The 13,536-nt window shown below is 44.1% G+C and overlaps 1 pseudogene; it reads right to left on the reverse strand.

The window, feature by feature from the left end:
- Positions 1-2,467: 2,467 nt before the first annotated feature.
- On the reverse strand, positions 2,468-2,711 carry LOC130883152 (small integral membrane protein 20-like; annotated as a pseudogene).
- Between the last annotated feature and the right edge of the window lie 10,825 nt (positions 2,712-13,536).

A 13,536-nucleotide genomic window follows, 5' to 3' on the forward strand; every position in this document is an offset into this window, starting at 1 on the left:
TTAAGCCCTTTCCTCCCCAACTTGCTTTTCGGTCATGGTGTTTTGTTGCAGCAATAAAAGCCTTAGCTAAGACACTAGGCATTGTAACTCTAAGTGGTTCTTTGTCTTTTTAAAAAAAAAAAATTCTTATAAGGAATTGTGTCTGCGTCTTGATTCACTCCACAGTTATCAGTCATGTGGCAGGCTGCGTTAGATGCCATTGTCATAACAGTAAACAGGACAGGCAGGAAGCTGAACCTGAGAGGAAGGTCGGATTCAAAAGAAATGTTCCTTCTGAAAAACAGTGCTGGTTGTTCACAGGAACTTGCATCTTGCTGATCCTGTCCACCACGCCTCATTTTAAATGCTTTCACAAATCCCATGCATTCAGCAGCATTATCTCCAACTTATAAACTTAGAAATCGGACCTTGAGAGGTTAAATAACTCCCCCAAGGTCACAGAGCTAGCAGCTGGCAAGGCTAACATCTGTATGCTCCTTCGCTTAGCTGTGGGCTCCACACCACTGCCCTGAGATTGACATTGCCTGACGTGGTGTCTAGGAGGAATTGTCTAGGAGGAATTGTCGGCAGGCCTTAGCTGTGGGAACTCATGGCCAGCAGCAAGTGAAACTGAAGAAATACTGAGCAGAGCAGCCTGAGGCTGCCCAGAGAGAATAAACAGTCTGTCTGGGGGTCAAGGAGGGACTTAACATTGAGGAGTCCTTGAAAACTGAGGCCAAGAGAAAGGGCTTTATTGAATAGATCTGCAGGGATCACTTTCAAGTAGAAAATGACTTATTATCCTGTGGGAACACAATAGATGGAAGCTAAGATTATTTTACTCCTTAATCTTATTGTTGTTGCTCTTGTTTTGCTCAACGAATACATTCATTATATGATATTTATTGAGTGGGATAATGGGTATCACATTGTACTGTATTTTAATTTCAGAGATGTGTTTTGCTCTGTTCAAAGTATTTTAATTAGTGAAATTACTAGAGAATTAGACTGTAATGTCATGTTCACTATAATCAAGAAACTATAATATCATTTATTTAAGTAAAAATTATTAAAGTGTGATCTGGGATAACAATAAAATAGCTTAAACACTTAACTATGCAATATTTTTACATATATATTTAGTGACTACATATACCATCTAAATTTCATTTGGGGGTTGTCTGGGTCACTGTTCTATTTCTGTGAAGAGATACCATGACCACAGCAACTCTTATAAAAGAAAACATTATTTGGAGCTTGCTTACGGTTTCAGAGGGTTTATTCCATTATCGTCATGATGGGGAGAAGGGCAGCAAGCAGACATCATACTGGAGAAGGAGTTGAGAGTTCTACTTCTGGACTGGCAGGCAGCAGGAAGACAGGGACACTGGGACTGGCTTAGGGTTTTGAAACCTCAATCGCTCTCCCCTACCCCTGACACACGTCTTTCAGCAAGGCCACACCTAACCTAATGAGGTCACACTTCCTAATCCTTCTCAAGTCGTGCCACTTCTTGATGACCAAGAGTTCACATACACAAACCTATGGGGCTCTTCTCATTCAAACCACCTCAGGGATGTTTTGGACCTAGCATACGTGTTCCTACTATGTTACAGAATGACTGAAAATAACCAAAATGCTTATCAAATGCCTAATACTGTCCATATAGCTAGACATTGAAGTGGTTACTCATAAATTGGCCAAGACATGATTCCTGAAACATAATGAGCACACGCTGAGAATCCCAAAGCCCCAACCCCAGGTCTTTGGATTCTGGAGCAATATGCATTTCAGATAGTCCCGGCAGTAAAATCTGTGCAAACTTCCCAAATCTGAAAACCCTGACATCAGAATACTCCTGTGTTTGGATGATGGATAGGTAGCCTGCAACACACCATGGCAGTCTCTCTGTTTGATTCATCCTGTTTTCTTTCTTTCTTTTTTTTTTTATTAAATAAGAGAAACCATTTTAATACCCACAGCCTTGCTGCTGCCAGGCTCACCTATAATTCTAAGTGTGACTTGCTTCCTATCTCTTTACTTCCGAATACAAAGACTTTCAACAAGATAGTTAATCTGAGCAGAGTAATCTTAAACAGCTTTATCAACTGGAACCTTCTCAAAGAGCCCTGTGAGGCGGCTTGGTATGGCCTTTCACACTGAAATCAGTTATTCTGAAAGTGGCAAAGCAGCCATGGCCCTTGAGCCCATAGGTTGCTTGAGTTCACATCACAGCTGGGACGTAACAAAGACTGCATGAGAAGCAGATCGTCCACAAACAGCCCTGCAGGCTCTGCTCCTGAGAAGCCAACAGAGCCACAAGGCGCTTCCTAATGGTGTCATCTGTTCAGGTTCTCCAGGGACCTAGGAAAACACTGTCTTTGCACACAGCCTCTATCATAGGGGCTCTGGCAGCATCAGTGTCCCTCTCCAGTGATGCTGCCACAGGGAGCATCGCATCTATCGTCCCCATGGCAGAGTGTACAGGATGAAGATGTCCACCTTCCTCATCAGACTTGCTGACAGCCTCATTTCCTGCCAAAAGGATCGGACCACACTTTCAACCCTGGCGGCTGCACATCTTCCTAGACAATACCAGCTTGATTTACGGCCTGTTCCTATTCCTCCAGCCTCATAAGGGGCCGGAAGTAGATAGGGTAGAAGGCGGCGCCGACCATGGAGATGAAGCCTCCAAATATGAGCGCGGTACGCAGGTTCTGTGCCGCAGCCATGGGGGGCGGGGGTTGGCTTCAGGACCCCCGGAGGCCCAACACACTCATCCTGTTTGCTTTAACGACTCCTGAGGAGTTACACATACCAACTTTACCTGGCTCCTCTGAGAGGCTGTTGTGCTCCCATTATAAGACGCTTCCAGTAGGCTGGGTAATGGTGGACACACAGATACGGTATCGACAATCATTCACTTTGGATTTTGATGAGTGACAGCAGCAGCATTGCCTTCCCGCAGAACTTCCTCAAAGTCAGATCCAACATGTCCCTCCGGCTGGTCCAGAGTGCCTCTGAGTTCTTCATAGCTCTCATGGTGAGCATCAAATCACGAGTCACTCCAGGGCTTCTTCTCGGAGAAGGTGAAGTTTCCCAGAACAGTGAGTCACGGCTGAAGCAGAGAGCCTGGATATTGTTCCCTCATTAAACCAGCCGGTGTTCCTCTGTGAAACGCGGGTCTGACAACGTGGTTACCATCATTAGCCGGAGGCTGTCTGCGGTTTCACAGTCTATGTCATGAAACTGTCATTTTCTTCTGGCTGGAGAGCATCTTTAAGGAGCAATGTTTTATTGGACAATTCGGTGAGCGCACACTGAGTTGGAATTTACCAATGCAAAACTGAGACAGAAGAAATGTGTGTGTGAGAGAGAGAGAGACAGAGACAGAGAGAGAGACACAGAGAGAGAGACAGAGAGAGACAGAGAGAGAGACACAGAGAGAGACAGAGAGAGAGACAGAGAGAGAGAGAGAGGGAGAGAGAGAGAGAGGGAGGGCTTGGCTTGAGCATTTGAAACCTCAAAGCCCATCCGCAGTGACACGCATCCTCCAACAAGGCCACATCTCCTAATAGTGCCCTTCCCTGGTAAGCAAGCCTTCAACTATATGAGCCTATGGGGGCCATTCCTATTCAAACCACCACAACAGGGGTTAAGAAGCCAGTGAAGGTGTAGCAGTCAAGCAGTAACCCAAACATTTGATGAAAAATGTATGTGATGTGTTTACTACGTTTTAGCTCAGTGCTGAAATCTTACAAAATAAGCTTCAGGGCAAAGAACCCAAAACAATCAAAAATAAGGGAGTAAAAGCCACAACATTTTCAACCACAATAAGAAAAGAAGTCACGTGCTAGAGCAGGGGAGAGGAGGCTCCATGTTTACAGCTCCTGTAAGCAGAAGTGAAGTGCAGATTCCCACAACCCATGTGGGTGGGTGTGGCCGTCTGTGTGGAATTCCAGTCCCGGGAAGGCAGGGGGAAGGGGTCCTTGGAGAGAGTGGGCTAATCAGGCTAGCTACATTAGCGAGTTCCGTGTTCAATTAACTGTGAGACCCTGCCTTGGAGAATAAGGTAGAGAGTGGTTGAGGGAGGCTCCCTATGCCAGCTTCAGGCCTACACATGATGTGCATACATGTGCACCTATGCATGAGAACTTTTATGCACACACACACACACACACACCACATACAGAGATTAATCCATCGTATGCCATGCATGCATTTGTTAAGTGTTGAATTAGCTATTTTTCTTGTGGCTGTGACAAAATACCAAGCCAAAGCCACCTAAGGATATAGCCCAGTGTGGTGGAGGGTGTCATGGAGGCAAGAGCTTAAGGCCGTTGGCCAAGATTGTGTCTACAGTCAGGAAGTGAAGATGAAAAGACCTTCACGCTCATCTCACTTTCTCCTTTTTATTCTGTCCACAGCCCCAGCTCAGGGATGATGAAACCCATACACAGCACAGAATTAGAGTGGGTCGTTTCAATTCAACTAATATAGTTAAGTATTGTCTCACAGGTCCAGAGTCGTAGCTCTCTGTGACTCAAGTTCCCATCAAGTTGACAATATGAACTGTCACAACTCCAACCCTTGTCAGTTTGACACCTAAATGCATCATTTTGAAGGTGTATCTTTCTACCCCTTATCCTTATGGACCTGTGACCATTTCATGATCCACAATGCATTCAGTCTGACTTCAAAAGTATTCATGGGGCTGAGCTGTGGTGGCGCATACCTTTAATCTCAGCACTCGAGAGGCAGAGGCAGGAGGATCTCAGTGAGTTCGAGGCCAGCTTGGTCTACAGAGTGAGTTCCAGGACAGGCTCCAAAGCTGCACAGGGAAACCCTGCCTCAAAAGACAAAAACAAAACAAACAAATAAAAATTCATGGTCTTTAACAATTTCAACACGGTTTAAAGGTCCAGAACCTCTCTGAGACTAAGGCTGCTATGAGCCCGTATGAAATAGAAAAACAAATAAAAAACAAGTTTCAATATGTAATATCACAGAATAAACACTAGAAAAGAGAGATCAGAGCAAAACAAGACCAAAACCTAGCAGGGAAAACACCAAATCTTGCAGTTTTACGTCAGCCATCACCTCCATATGAAATAATTTGAATGCAATGTGCTTGGAGAGCCCCGACCACTCTCATTCTGCCATCAGGATACAGTTTCTCTCTCTCTCTCTCTCTCTCTCTCTCTCTCTCTCTCTCTCTCTAACCACTCCTGCATGCAGCTGTCCTCAGGAGCCGCTGCACAGTTCCAGCATCCCCACATCCCAGGGTCTGCATTGCCAGTCTGTAGGACTCTGATCTTGAAATACGTTGCCAAGCTTCGTCGGCACTCTGGAATGTGGTGCAAGACTTCATGGGCCCCTCAACTTTACATGCTTCATGCTCACAAATCCTGTATCACATGGACATCTCGCCAGGTTTGGATGCTGGTTTGAGACCATAGGGGCATCGGTCTTTGTGTACTGACCCTGGGAACACTTTCCTCGGCAGGTACTTTCTAGAATCAGGGAATTCCTTCGGTGACATTCTCAGTTCAGGCCCTCTTCCTTCAAATGAATTTACATTTTCATAAGTTGGAGCTATTGGTGATTGACATCTTGCCTTCAGGGCATGTTTCCTGTGGCCCCACTGCAGATTAAGTTGCTAGTCAACAACCTCTTTTCGTTGTGTGCTTTGACTGAAACTTTGCCCTTTCCAGAGCTGTTTTCCTTGCTAAACTATCCAATTTAAAATACCTTTAGGCCCCGCCTTTTGCCCCTTTTCACTGTAGACCTGGATATGAATGGTGAGCAATAACAATTCCACAGCCTGAATGCTTTGCTAGAATGTAACTGGGTTGGCCTTCAGCCCAGTGCCCAGTGGAGTCCCTGTTCCCCTTTGAAACTGAGCCTTTAGCACTGGCATTTCTCTCCACATTCTCGTCTTTCAACCCCATCAGGACAGTGACACTTATGGTAATCAAGGGCTTTTCAGTAACAGAGTTCCAATTCTTCCGTGGTCTTCCACGAAACCAAGGATCTGAGATGGTAAGGCTTATCACAGCAAAGCCCCATTTATCAGGACAGTTTTCTATATTAGTTACTTTTCTCCTGATGGTGACAAAGTATCTGAGGACAGCCGCTTAAGGAAAGTTTATTTTGGTTCATTGAATGTCATAGTCATTCATAGCAGGGAGGTCACAGAGGCAGGAGCTTGAGGTAGCTGGTCACACTATGTTCATAGTCAGGAAGTAGAGACAGGAATATTCCTGTCCAGTTTCTGTTTGGTCCAGGACTCCAAACCATGGAAGGGCGTGGCTCACAGTCCATAGCTAAAGGCAGATTACCTCAGTCAACCTAATCTAGATAGCAATGCCAAGAGGCGATCTGGGGATTCTAGATCTGGTCAGATTGGCAATCAGAGTGTTCACCAAAGGTGTTAACATGTACTAGCTGATTTAACTCTCCTATCTCTTCTGAGATGGGCCCTAAGTTACTACCATTTTATAGGAGAGGAACTTGAGGCGTGGTGACTTGGTAACTTAACCACTGGTAAGTGGTAGAACAAAGTTTAGTTCCTAATTGTCTCCTTTACTAAAGGCTATGCTATTTCCTCAGGACAAAAATCTCTCCAGGGCACTAGGAACACAACAGTGGACAATACATTTTGCAGAAACAGGAGCTGGAAAGTCGTGGAAATGGTAACAGTATCTCTGTCAGGAATGTCACTCTCAAAACGTGGTCAGGGCAGGAAGTGGGAATTAGGAACGTAAGCCTAGGCTACACTGTGGTTCGCAATTTCAGTGGGCATAAGAGGGAGAGGATAGACTCTAGACGTAGTTCAGTTGTGGAATAGTTTGGTGTTGAGGTGAATAATGAACCCATTAACACTATTAATGGAGCAGAAGTAGGGGTGACTATTCTCCAGTGGTGGAATTTAGGGAATTGGCGGGATGTAAGAAAATATTGAAACATGGGTTTTGGAACTTGGAGTTACTATCAAAAAAATTGTGTTATGTCATAGGTGAAGAATTTCAAACTAATATATTAGTTGTTTCTCACTAATGTGTCAAAATGCGACAATTGATTCCATTTTAAAATGAGTCCAAATGTAAAAAAATGATTAATACCACAAGAAAGAAGACAGTGAAGCTGGCAAAGTACATCTACTACTTTATTTCTGAAAGCAAACATGTAACATGTAGGCAGGTATTCTAATTTATATGGTGTGAAAATGATATTGAAGTACTATTTATACTTCCGGGGGTGGGAGAGGGTGGATTAAGGTAAAGATGTAGAACTTGAGACAACAAGGGTAAGAAGATACTGCTTAAGGACACAAGGAAGCAGTATGAAACTCACTCTTCAGAGTTACTTGATCCACCTAAGGCTTCTTAAATGCATTGTAAGAAGCAGAGCGAGGAGACACAGACCAATTTGTTTGTGTAGATGTGTAGGGCATCCCCATAAGAAAGAGTAGGTTACAAAAATAAAGGGAATAGAGAAACAGCCTTCAAAGAAATGTCATGACCTTATTGGGTGTGGTCGTGAGAGGGAGTGCATCTCATTTTCTCAGTGTTGGGAAGACAGAGAAAGCACCTTTGCTTACTCATTGTGACAAGTCTGATTTAGAAGGCAGCATAACCATTCATGGATCATAATCAAAGTTAGCCATCTGGGAAAGCACTGACAGAAAAATAGCTGTCTCCCATTGGAAGACGATTCAGTTACGGAAAAACCAGTATGTTGCCAATTAACAACAATGAGCAGGAAGGAGGAGTCCGATTAGGAACACTAAGGATGAAGGGGAAAAAAAGAAGATAGAAAAAAATCCTCTCTAACCAGTCATACACGATACCGTGGGTGTAGATGGAAGGAAAGTCTCCAAATAGAGAGCTTTAACAGGGTGTCCTTGGACAGCAGTCTGTGGAGGCGGCGTCAAGTGGGCAGTAGCCCCATGTTGGTACATTCTCCGTACAAAGCGGCAGATGACATGAGCGAGAAATTCAAAGACTTTTTTTTTCTTGAAACATATGGAAGTTTTAAGGGAGGTAAAGGAAGAGTTGAGTGATTATTTTTATTTCACTCGTTTCTGTAGACATTGAAAACGCTAGACATTGCTAAATGTTATCATCATTTAAAAGAGATGGTTAGATATAACACAATTGGTTGGGATGCTTTTAGTTCCGAGTCATAGAAATGAAATAACATTGAAGTATTTGGTTAAATATTTGGAGTATTTACCGCTCGTGTGTAAGTGTCGAGAGGTGGTGTGTGGGGCCAGCTCAGTGACTAGAGAACCTCCGCCAGCTCCTTCTGCTCTTTCCCTTTGCCATTATGTGTTGGATTTGCTTGTCCAAAGATATGACTACCTTTTCATTTGTATTTTTCTTGAGGACAATTACTTTCCTGAGACCTCTTCACACCCCATTGGCTAGAGTTGTGCTGTGCATCCGAGATTAACAAACCATTTGTAGAAAGGATGAGTCGTGGGATCAGTCACACCCCAACTCCTGGGAAGCACTTGGCTCCCCAAGGGAAGCTGGCAATTGGAACATTAGCATTCTGAGAGTGGATATGGGAGACAAATGTGTGTCTGGGGTGGGCAATCACGAATGTTTGCTCAGCCCACAGTGGGCTGCACCGTTCCCTAGACAGGTGGTCCTGGGTTGTACAAGGAAGCCGAAGGTGGCAAGAGACTGTGAGTGAGCCAGTGAGTGGCATTCTTCCATGGCTTCTGCTTCAAGTTCCTACTGGAGATCCTGCCCTGACTTCTTCCCAAGGTGGGCTGTAGCCTGTAAGCTGAAATAAACTCCCTCCCCTGAGTTGTTTTTGGTCAATGTTTTATCACAGCAACCGAAATGAAGCTAGAACCCAATGTTTCAGTGTGACAAACACAATAGTTCAGTTTGCCCTGAGTTTTCAGTGCCTTTTAGAGTTCTTCTGACTGGATTCCTTCACGATAAATATCGCTAAAGTTCAAATCTGGCAGCTCACCCATTTTCATTGCCAAACTGCCTCCAACTGCTGCCGGTCCGTTCCTACTTCCAGCTGAGAGCAAAAGGCAGGCTGTTTAAGTCCTACCTGAGGGTTACAGGGCAGCTTCCTAGGAGACTACACCAAGAAAATGGGAATGCTAAAAGACACTGCCTTCTATTCTGGCTTACAAGCTCGCTGACCTGACCTAAGCATGAAGAAAGCTTTAGAAGCTTAAAGCTTCTCTGACCTTCATGGCAAGGTCATGTGGAATCTGATAGCTCTGCCACTGGGAACCGGAAGCTGGGCCCTCCCTCTGGATCTCTCTTCCTGCAAGCTTGCTCTTATATTCTCCTGTGTCTCCAGTAGGCAGAAGATAGCGTCTCTTCACAAATGAGAAAGATTCTGAGAGAATCTGACTTACTAATGGGAGAACACAGCTTTGGTTAAGGACTCACCGTAAGAGTTGCTAAACTGATAACTGAGATAGACTTTTGAATCTAGGTCCATCTCCATCCCAAATCTGTAGCCACCAATGAGGTTTGTAGGAGTGATGCTGGCTGCCTTGCTGACTCAGGTTAGGCTTGTCCTGATCAAGGTTCTTGGTAAATTCTCTGATAAACTCTCAGCCAAAAGATCCCCCCTTTGCTTACCAAAATCTAAAATTCCCCCATTAGGAGAATCATTTATTTCTTCAGTTTAAAACACAGAGTAGCCCATTAGCACAGAGTACTTGGCAAGTTACAGAGACTTTAGGGATCTCATTTTTTCTATGACAATCTATAGTCGTAACAAAAGCAGGGACTACTGATGATCATTTTCACACAAGGCAATGGAGGCATTTGGGGGTAGGTGACCTGCTCGCTGGTGTAGATGAAGGTCCTCTTTGGTCTTGTCATGAGAACAAAGTGGTGGAAGCTGGTCAGCAGAGAGGCAGGACTATAACTTCCAAGTGTGTTCAGAGGGAAGGGCAGCCATGGTGCCTCATGCTGTGCCCTTTGTTGGGGTTGCATGAGGCCCAGTACCCAGATCCCTTCATCTCTTTGATCTAAGTTCTAGCACAGTACCAGAACTTTTGTTTGTTTTGTTTGTTTTGTTTCTCTATGCAAGCCTAGCTCTTCTCCTAGAACTCACTCTAAACCAGGCTGGCCTCGAACTCAGAGATCTACCTACCTGTCTCTGATTCCTGAGTGTTGGGGTTAAAGGTGTGTGCCACCATCACCCAGCTATAACTATGGCACTAGATTGTAATCATGTTGTCAGAGCATTTCCTGGATGAGGAATTTGAAGGAGATCAACTCTCAAGTATTTTTCAACTATTTTCTCATGGCTTGGCCAGAGATTAGATCAAGCTGGGGAACAGAAATGGTTAAAGGAAATAGGAGGGAGGGGTCAGAAAAGATGAAGTTGGTTTTCATTATGTTTGATATGAAGGGCCAAAGGGTAGCTAAATGACAAAGTCCAAAGACATTCTTTAATTGTTAAAGAAAGGATAATTCACACGTGTGTGTACATGATGTAACCATGGAAAAGCTCTTCCTACATGACGTCACGAGTATTGATTGCTGTACGGTACTAATGGCTCACAGTACTCTTCAAGGACAGCCTCGCTCTGTGTTGACAACACCACAACCGTGTGAGATAAACATTTCTGTCTTAGAGGAGATGTGAACATTGCTCTCACGTTTCTGTTGGAAATTATATTAGAGAAAGTATGCAACTTCAGACTGAAACCATGCCCAGAGTCTCCTACACTGTGTTATGGATAAAGAGAAACAATATAGTCCAGGGCTATCAATCTGAATAGAGAAATAATTGAATGTCACTTCTGTTTAGAACATCACACATACGGACCTTATCTCTGATGGGGAAATAGATAATACAAGTATTATAATAATATAATTAAGAATATTCTACAACAGACAGTGTGAGGACAATGAAGAGAGACATTTAGTCAGACAAGCTGGTATTGGGCAATGTCTATGACAACAGATGATGGGGACACTGTATGTGATGTTCTAAACAGAAGTGACATTCAATTATTTCTCTATTCAGTCAGATTGATAGACTATGGGCCAAGATCTATAGACTGTCTCAGTACTGAATGAAGTAGGCTCACTTAAGCTGAATTCTGAAGTCTAGTACTCGGGAGCAGAGTTACAAGTATGGTCAATCTGGGTTACTTTTCCAGTTCTAGGCTTTTCTGGGCTGCGAAGTAAGACCCTGCATGAACAATAAAATTACTGTTTCTGTAGTTTGACCATTCTGGCAAGCGGAGGGAGCAAACTGAAGTGAGAGGTTCTGGGGCGCTTTGGGAGATGAAGTTAGGCTGGGGGGGTGAGAAACGCTGCTACTTTTGGGGAAGAGTGGGAAGACTTCTTCGGGAGGTGTCATCGAAGCTGAGATCCGAATGGCAACTGTGGGAAGCTCTAGGGAGGATCACAGCAGGCGGACGGGAGCTGTTGCAAAAGGCTCAAGCTAGGCATCAGTTTCGTGGTTTGGAGTTGGTGAAGGTGACTGATATGGCTGAAACAGACTGAGTTAAAGGGGTAGAAATTATCTGCCAAACATGTGAGGCCCGAATCATGAGCCCTGTGAGCCTGGAGATCTCCTGGCAGAAGGGAAGAGGCTGGTGAGAAGCAATGTGGGCAATGTAAGCCAGAGCAAGGCTCTGGGGCTGGAGAGGCGGCTCGGTGGTTAAGAGTGTACTGTTCTCGCAAAGGACCAAAGTTCGGTTCCCGGAAGCCACGTCAGGCAGCTTGTAACTGCCTGTAACTTCAGTTCCAGGGAATCTGACCGCTTCTGGCTTCCTCAGACACATACATACAAATAAAAAAATAAAATCTTAGCTGGGCGGTATTGGCGCACACCTTTAATCCCAGTAATTGGGAGGTAGAGGCAGGTGGATTTCTGTGAGTTCGAGGCCAGCCTCGTCTACAAGAGCTAGCTCCAGGACAGGCTCCAAAACTACAGAGAAACCCTGTCTCGAGAAACCAAAAAAAAAAAAATTGTTTTAAATCTTTTTTTTTTTTTTTTATAAAGAACTAGATCCTGCCTAACACTATATAGAGGATCAAGGAGACATTTAATTCTACTTAAATATTATACTAAGAATCTCAAGGAGCTATGACTAAAGTCATTCAAAGAAAACCTCTCATCTCTCATGTTTATGCCTTTAAGGAATATACATGTGTTACATTCTTACGCCAAACTGCCCGATGTAAAGACCCCATAACAGCTGAGAATTCTTTTCACAAATGCACAATTCCAATATGACCCCTATTTTTACAACATTTGAGTAGACTTACCACTATGGCGTTATCTATCAGTATCTATCAGATGGCATATTTTATGAGAGCATATATCATCATGACATTACGTGTGTAATGTCTACATGGCAAAGGATGTTACAGAGTAGAGCATGGGAGAACTCTGCCTCATGGTACATAAGATAGATGTTACCAGGTTGACTTCCTCATATCTTTTATTTATACCCTCAGATTTGATTGCCAACGAGCATAGCATGAACATTTATCTTCTAACTTCTTGCAATTAGAGGTCATAATATGATGTAATATTTCATAATATGAAATATAGGTAGAAGTGGTTAGATAAACAGGTGAAGCAAGCCTGGAGCTCTTGTGAGAGGTGGGGCCTCCTCCTAAGCCAGCAGGCTCTAAGTACAAACCCATGTTTAGCTTGAGGTGCCAAGACTGGGGTGTCCAATGTTGGACAAGTTTGAGTTGGGCAACTCACAGGCACTGCTCTAACTGGAGATGAACTCTGACCCCAGAACCTAGCTGTGGGATCCCAGCATCATGGCCCCAAGACAATCAAAGTTGGAAGTGGTTGGAAAAATCGTACTTTTTGTTCCAGCAACTCTACTGAAATCTTTCCAGAAGACACAAATATGTCTAGTGTGTGAACTGGAGAGAAATTTCAGTGGGAAGAATGCAGTTTCAGAGGAGAAATTCAACCAAACAAACACAAAAAAGCTACTGGAGAACTCAGCAAAAGCTGCCCCCTGCTGGCCCAGTATTGCAATCCCTGAACACTCGGTGGTACTAAGTGAAAATGTGGACCAGAGGATCTCAGGAAACTGAGTAGCCAGCTCATTAAGGCTCACTAAGTCAAAGTTCAGTAGGACAGCGTAGAGCTCAAGGCTGGTTGGTCTGCTGTCTCTAAAAACCTCACGTGCAGGGTGTTAATTTTTATTTTCCACAGTTTTAGTTGTAAACAAAAATGATGAGATTTTTATTGTTGTTTGTTTGCTTTAGTTTTTAGAGACAGGATTTCTCTTTGTAGCCCTGGCTGTAGTGGAAGTAGTTCTATAGATCAGGCTGACCTTGAACTCAGAGATCCACCTGCCTCTGCCTCTCGAGTGCTGGAATCAAAGTAGTGTATCACTAGTGCCTGGCAACGGCTTTTTAAAGGAAAAAAGAAAAGGTAAAGTTTGGAAAGGTAGCATAGATTAGCATCTTATGAGTACAGCACATGGCGAATATGCACGAAGCCCTGGGGTTAGTCCTCAGACGTGTGGATGAGGAGGGAGGCCAGCCCACATCCGGCTCAGAGAATGCTCTGGAG

The sequence above is a fragment of the Chionomys nivalis genome, chromosome 10 (genome assembly GCF_950005125.1).
Source record: "Chionomys nivalis chromosome 10, mChiNiv1.1, whole genome shotgun sequence".
Classification (NCBI taxonomy): Eukaryota; Metazoa; Chordata; class Mammalia; order Rodentia; family Cricetidae; genus Chionomys; species Chionomys nivalis.